Here is a 6000-nt window from a genome sequence, read left to right as displayed (position 1 = left end):
GGGGCACTCCTGAGAGCTGAAGTCTTCTCTCTCCTCTTTTGGAAAACATTTCCAGGGCAGATGAGTAGTGCTCTCAACGCCCAGGGTCTCCCCAGAGTCACTTCCCAGTCCTTGCATTCCACAACAGGAGTGGGCAGAGCCAGTTAATAATGGATGGGCTTGCCATCGAAGCTGTGCATTATCTCAGCATCACAGCTGGCAAAGGAAGCCTGAGAAAATCTCGGATTAGCTCTCTCTTGTTCTCTCTCGTCAAGAAATATACTTTTGTCTTATCTACATTTTCATCTTTGTTTAAATACTTTTTTTTCCTGTTCTTTCTTTTAGATTTTTTTTAAAAAGCAAAACAAAGAACTTTAAAAAAAGACCTTAGAAACATCTTTAGGCATTCCCACAATTTAGAATGAAGAGGAAAAAGCTACTATCAGTTGGCAAAATTTGTGCAATTTTGGCATTTGAGTTTTCAAAGGGAAGACCCTGTTGTTTTTCAAGTGATTGTAACATATAATCAAGGAAACTTAAAAAAACATCAAGCCAATTGACTGCCTTTTCTCCGACCCAAGAGTCTTTGATCAAAGTGCTTTTCTTGCCAGTCCTCAGATTGGTTCGTGGTATTACATGGATTTGTCTACACACACCTGTTACACTGCTTATATCTGCTGCTTTTCCTTTCTTGCAAAAGTTCACATCAACATGATACCTGCCTGGGTCATATTTGCTTGACTAATATCTCATTTGAAATGTGACTGCAATGGAGGCCAACTATCTTCTGTAAAACCTGATGCCCGTGTCCTAGTTTGTTTAGTCATGAATCACTTTCCAGTATATAAGAATAACGGTTACTAAGGACACATTGTTAGGGCTCAAGGTAGTTTGGAATCTCTTTTTCACACATTACTTCCTCTATGCCTTTGATTCCTGTCACTCGATTTTATAAAACACACTCTACTTGTGCTATACTTACCAAAATTCTCCCAAGTGAAGAATTTGCCTTTAATATGCAGGGTACTCATTGTTTTCAAGACTAAGTTGAAAAGCCCAGCATCTTCCCCAACCCCAAAGATTGTCAGTCAAGTTTGACACAATAAAGGTCAGTTTCTCAAGTTACTCTGTGGATCTAAAGGCTGTCACTAAAAGATACATGTAACAGTTCGAAAAAATGGTTGACACAAAAGATAAAAAATATCCTGACCACCACCCATGACCAATGCGTGAAGGACAACACGCACACTTTTTGAAGGAACTACACTATATCTTAATCCTTTCCTTATAGAACATGATGTCATCGAGTCTTACTTGTGCCACTGACTTGTAGGAAAATTTGCTCTAACTATAGGGCAGCCCCCCCCCGTGCTGACAAAACGGATGGGAATGGAACTGCAATAATTGAGTTTCCAAAGACATAAGGGATAGCATCATAGACAGCATCTCTCCACTGCCACTTTAACAGCCATCATGCTACTGTCTTCCTAATACTGGAGAGGGTACTCAGGGCAGCTGTGAACTTCTGGAAGACATGATGCGTGCGCATGCACTTACGTGTTGGTAGGAAAAACAGTGACGGAGAAAGGGAGGGGGTCGAGAGGGAGAAGTGGAGGGAGACTGATAGTCAATGTGTGTGTACATCAGGGAACTTGGTGGGAAAGCCTGGCCCTGGTACTCAATTTCCCCCTTCACAAGGGATAAACAGGCAATTACGCATCCTTTTATATTTGATGGCCAAGTGCTGAAGTGGAAAGCACACTATTAGCCAGTGTCCCTTCAGGGCCAGGGCAGTAAGTAACCGGGAGAGCTGGGGCTGCAGGAGAGGGTGTTGTCTGCTGTTAGTGTGACAGTCTTGTCAGCAGCGTTCACATTACTGCAAGGTAATAAAGTGACAAGGAAGTTATTAGAAAGATATGAGGTGAAATTGAACTGAAGCTTCTTGCTGCTCAGCCCTGATTTTTCCTTTCCTCTGTTGTAATGGCCCACGATTTGTTACAACCCAAGCCTTGTCTCGATACCCTATAGAAGAAAGATATTTTTTTCCCCTGCAGTAAAGGTCAAATGAATTTACAACAACCCTTTAGAGGAGAAGAATAAAGATAGTTTTATGACAACTATAGCATGTTGCTTCAAAGATATATATAGCATTATAATGAACAATAATGCTGATCCAATTCAGTGTACTTGTAAAAACGCTTATTTTTTTTTAACCCTCTGTTATTAGGTATCTGGATTTTTAAAAATAAATGCCAGAGGCAGCATTAGGCATCCAGTTATTGCCACATGACTTTAGAAGTCATTTTGTGTGAGACGTGGGAAGAATGAGAATGAGGAAAGAAACCAGGAAGGATGGGTATTTGGGCACAAGTGATGACACATAGTTCTCAGGCTGCTGGTGCAGCTGGACCGACACCTACCATTTGGAAATTACCACTTATGCTGAACAGCTGTCCTGCCACAGGAAAGATGAAATGAGACTGGGACAGATCAAATGTGGTCTTGACAGTAAAATGAGCAAGGTTCCTGCTCATGGTTTAGCTCTGAGGGAGAACGGGAAGGCAAAAGTGGCTGAGGTACCCTCTAGGATAAGGAGTAAGCTCCCATTCTGGCCAGGAGATCTTGGTGAGTTGTTTGGTTATATAGTGGCAAGTAACAGTAGTAAAGGACAGAGCAAAGGGTACAGGCAGGTGCCACCCACATCCACTCCACTTGCTGCCACCCTGAAAACTGGCTTCAGTAATTTGGAGACCCCCTGTAGTGCTTTGCTCCCCCAGGGACTCCAGCTTTGCATCCCACTTGAAGACCAAACTAAAGCAAATGGAACATCCCTAACCGCTCCTGGCCCCAGGGGAACTTCAGTAACTCCATGTGGCCCATGTGGCATGCTTTCTTCCTCCTCCTTTCCTCAGATGCCTTCAACAATTCACCTGCTCCCTGACCACTGTGCCGGTCACTGCCTGGGGGTGCTCTTGCCCACTGTCAAGCAGAGCCTTGCCTGACAGTCTCTGGGACAAGACACTTCCTGGATATTCACAGTATCCTTTATGGGCTGCCCTCAAGCCAGGACAGTTACCAACCCTCTCCCTAATTTCACCATTCTTATGGGGAAACCTCCTTGATGCCTCATGGGAAAAGCAAAAAGAATTAAATAATCTAAGTTTGGAAGAAGATTGAGTGACAACAAACGAACACTGCTTGTCATCACTGAAGAGGAAGTTTTAAGGGCATAACCATAGGATAAAGGCAAGCTTCTTTTGGATGATTTGGGTCTTTCTGATAGCAGGTGCAGTGTGTCTCACCACTACTGGATTTTGTTTACTCAATGAGTCAGTCTAGCTCAATGCTAACAGAGCCAACACAAGTTAAGACTGTTCACGTCTAGCTGATAGCAGCCAGGGCATCTCCATCTGGTTTTCCGCCTCCTTGTGTTTCAGTTGCCAAGGACCTCTATTCTCATCTGCCTGGCATGCATGTGAAGCATGTAGAGACGAAGGGGGAAAAGGTCACATTTTATCCGTGAGAAATGCAGAAGTCTTCGCAACAGCCCATTGCTTATTTTTCAAAGCTCTCCCTGCCACTCCCCATGGCAATGTCATATACTAATTGGACTGCTAACCAGCCTTTCTTCTCTTACTGGACAGGCCTGTAGATTCATGACCAAAGAATCACCGTTACACAGTGCCATCATGTTAAAAGTGTTGTTGTCTAGTGAAATGTTTGTCATGTGGAGAAGGAAAACATGAACTCATTTAAACCTTATAATAGGCACCGGGCTGAACCGGGGAGCAACACTAAGGCCTATAATCATTACATTTGGGTTGACTGATTTTAATCAAATTAATAGCAAAACGAGCAACGTCAAGCTTTTTATAACGTTTGTAAAACCCAGTGACCTATCTTTCTATGCTGTTTTCTTGCTCACTTTCTATCTCCCATCCCTACTCCACAGCATTCAGGTGTTCCTGGAAGTGGCCTGAGTATTTTGTTATTTACAATACCTAATTCAAAATGATCCAAACACTGCGTTTCAGCATCAGGTCAGAGCCCAGGACCAGTAACACTGCCTAATGGTGTACCTGTGAGAAAACTCTAACTAAAATCAATCGAATGGAAAAAAGCTTCTGGGATGAAAATCTGCATCACGATTAATTTTCTGCCAATGCAGAACATGGAGGCCGCTTACAGGGGAACTGTTGCAGGCAACTCCTGTGGGAATAAAAAGAATAAATGAGTAGCAATGGGCAAAGAGGAAGAGCTCAGTGGTAAACATGTTGATCTCTCTGTCCCTCCTGTTTGCACACATGGCTGGACCCCCGCACCTTAAGCAGACCTGGAGTCAGGTTAAAGCTAGCCAGCACACAGCTACACTCCCAAAATCTAGCACCACTCTGTGGTCAGATTTAATACTTTATGATTTTACATCTTGACTGCTACCTCCCTCCACTGTCACTGCTCCATTGAAGGAGACATACAGGCTTTCCACTGGCAAACGCTTTCTACTCAGTTAGAAGGCCACCACCACCATGGGGCACTTGAGGCACCAGAGTAGTACCAAGTAAAGGAGATACTCCAAGTCAATATCTGGCAACACAGGTGAAGCTGGCAAGCAAACAAGGGGAGTTCTGGGGTCTCATCTCCTGGTTATCTAAACCCTAGACACCTGCTTGAGGCAAGCTGCTTCTGCTGACATAACCTGACAGTGATGCCATTCATTCACCAGGGTCTCTGACCTCCAACGTGACATTATGTGACACAGACTACGCGCTGATTCTGTATACAATGAGTGCCAAAATCTCAAGTCAGTGTGACTTTTTAAAAAATTGTTGAAATGGAAATGTGTAAGTTCAGCCTACACACATTCCAAAAGCCAGAGATTTCCAAAACCTTTTTGTCAGGCTCCTAAAAACACGTTTCCACCCTTTTTTGACTCTCATCATTTGGTTCATGGAGCAACAGCGCAACAGAGAGAATGCTAAGAGGACCAAAAATGTTTGCAAACAAATTTTCATTATTTCTAGTTCAACCTTTCACAAACATACTGTACAGAGTCTCATATGGTATAAAACAAAGGAAAACATCTCTGTCTATTCAACTGAACACAACACCAAAATAAAGCAAGTATGACTTTGGGGAATTCAAAAGTTCAAAGAAACAAATATGGTTATTACTAATTCCTCAGCTTTTTACAGTAAACATTTGTCATTTGACAGCCATAGTGTTTGATGTAGTTTCTTTTGTACTGCAAATACTTTTGGTCTTTCCTCACCATAGAACAAATGAATTCAATGAACCCCATAGCATCCTCTGGAGGAGGTGAAAAGATAAAGCTTTCACACATAGAATCTAGCTTATCTTCAAAAATCTACTGTTTCTGAACATCTCACAAATAAAAATACTGAATTCCCAACTAATGATGCTTATTTTGGGACACAATAAATACTGTGAGGTACAACAAATCCAACAGGCAAAGTCATAACAGAAATGTAGCAACAGTTTCCTTTGGCAAATTTAACGGAAGTGAATGCTGATGTGTAAAACAGAGAAAACAATTACAAAACATACGAAAAATGGATACAACATGAAAACTTAAAGGGAGATTTCTAACTTTTAGTCTGGTGAGAGAAATGTTGAGGCCATTTAAATGCAGAAAAGAAATACATTCTCTTTAAATTAATGTGTACTGTTTTACAACATATTTGTTGTTGATCTTTCCTATCCTTCCCCACTCCCCGAAAGGAAAGAAAAAAAAAAGACAACAAAACATAGTGTGCAAAGCACACCCTAATGGTTTTGGCTGCAAACTGAACTTGAGTAAATATCATCATTTAGTCAGTATGTTGTGGTAGCCGAGGCTGCCGATGTGGTTAACCAGCTCAGGCAACATATGTAAACATCGGAAACAAAACACAACACAACAAGAAAGCTTTGCAGAAGTCTCCCCCTCGTTCTCACTCTCATTGCTTGGTTTCAGGCTTGCTTTCATTTCTCTCTGACAAATCGTGTGGGGAAACAAAACAC

This window comes from Ochotona curzoniae, unplaced genomic scaffold, assembly GCF_017591425.1.
Source record: "Ochotona curzoniae isolate NIBS_2020 unplaced genomic scaffold, NIBS_Ocur_1.0 scaffold_3208, whole genome shotgun sequence".
Classification (NCBI taxonomy): domain Eukaryota; kingdom Metazoa; phylum Chordata; class Mammalia; order Lagomorpha; family Ochotonidae; genus Ochotona; species Ochotona curzoniae.
This window is presented reverse-complemented; position numbering follows the sequence as displayed.